Source organism: Cicer arietinum, chromosome 7 (assembly GCF_000331145.2).
Source record: "Cicer arietinum cultivar CDC Frontier isolate Library 1 chromosome 7, Cicar.CDCFrontier_v2.0, whole genome shotgun sequence".
NCBI lineage: Eukaryota > Viridiplantae > Streptophyta > Magnoliopsida > Fabales > Fabaceae > Cicer > Cicer arietinum.
Genome location: NC_021166.2, coordinates 37,900,599 through 37,902,430, shown reverse-complemented (window position 1 = coordinate 37,902,430; position 1,832 = coordinate 37,900,599).

Here is a 1,832-nt window from a genome sequence, read left to right as displayed (position 1 = left end):
ACCTCCTTCGTTGTTTGTGTTTGACTGGCTTGGCCCTGCGTTTGCGAAATCGCAGTTATTACAGGTTAATGAGTCTCGAAGTTCAAGTTTGGGAGAAACCCCGCTCTGATAGGTGACACCGGGAATTAAGAGTTGTAATGTGTATTTTACTTATGTTATTATAAATGACTTTTTATATGAAAACTTAGTACGAGTAAGTCTTGGGAATTAAATCAAGAAATTCTAGTTGAATCAAGTTCATTAATATTGTACTATTTTAATTAAAAAAAAAACAAAGTTGAATTTTCGTGATATCCTAAATTAGATATTAAAGTTTTTATTCTCTTTAACAGATTTTCTTTATCCGCTGCAAGTTTTCTTCAAATAATTTAGTATATATTATTATAAATGTTATTTTGGGGTTTAGGGTGTCACATTAGTGGTATCAGAGCAGGTCTGTCCAATCAGGCCGAGTGGGTTGAGTGTCGATTCAATGTGAGTCAAATGTTAGTCTTGTCAATTGTGTTTTCTTTTGTATTAATTATTTTCATTGTCATGTTTTTTTTCTCTCGTTATATTATTGTGTTAAGTGTTATATGTTTTTGTATTATTATACATTTTTTTGAGATTACTAATTAATTGTTTATTATTTGCTTACTCTGATTGTGTTGTGTCTTCTTAATTCCTACCTTAGTGAGTAAATAAACCATGAAATTACTTGTTAAGATTTGAGTTAATTTTAATCGTTGACAAGATTATGTTAGTTACTTGTTGCTTATTGCTTGACTACCTAACTATGATTTTTGCACTCTTGTTTTGTATGAATAGTTGGAAATAATAATTTTGATTGACCAGCTATATATTTCACCCTTAATCAATTTAAAATATTTAGTTTTCACATGTTTCTGTTTAAAGTGTTTGATCTAATAACTAATTGATTGAAACATTGATTTCCGTATGAATTAAATGTTTAAAAATTTAAGTATTGACTTTTTTATTAGGTACAAATTATTATTATTTTGTTGAAACTCAATTTAGAGAAAAAAAAGATGTTTCCTTATAAACTTTGAGTTATATAGGATATATGTCTCTTACGTTTAAAGTTTTAATGTTGACTAAAAAAATTCTTATTTTTATTTTATGTTGGCTTGTGTTAAGAAAAAAATCGATTTTAAATCGTGAATGTTAACTTTAAATCACTTGAAAGTGTTGATGGTTATATCTAGATGAGTAGAGTTTTGATATTGGTTTTGAAAACCATTTAGAATGTTCGTCATGATTTAGATAGTATGAAATTCATATTATTAGCAATAGTAATTCTTGAATATTAGAGGTTGGTAGAACTTAGAATTTTGTAAAAATGACATTTTGAAGGAGTTAACGTTTACTTATTTTATATGATGAAAATAACTTTTGTTTGAGTTACTCTTGATTATTTTAAAGAAATTAAATTGAGTTGAATTTTTATTGATTTATAAAATAACAATAATTCTATGCTACTGATTTTATTTAATGTTTAAACCAGCTTAAAATTTACAACATGTTTTACTCTGTCTTGTTTTTTTTAGAAAATTGAAAAGAGTTGTTGTTATGTTGGTTTAGGCGACTGGTGTAAATATTGAATCATGAGGGTGTTGGGATAGTTATTTGAAATGATTGATTTTTTTTATTATGATATTATGAACTCATTAGAGTTTGACTCGATGTTAGAGTTTTAGAGTTTAAGAACTCTTTAGTGATATACAATAGTACTAATGATAAAATGTATACTAACTGAGAAAGAGAAGTAAAAAGAAGGGGAAAAAAAATAAAGTTTTTAAAAATCTTCTCAACAGTAAAATTCTTTTTGAAAA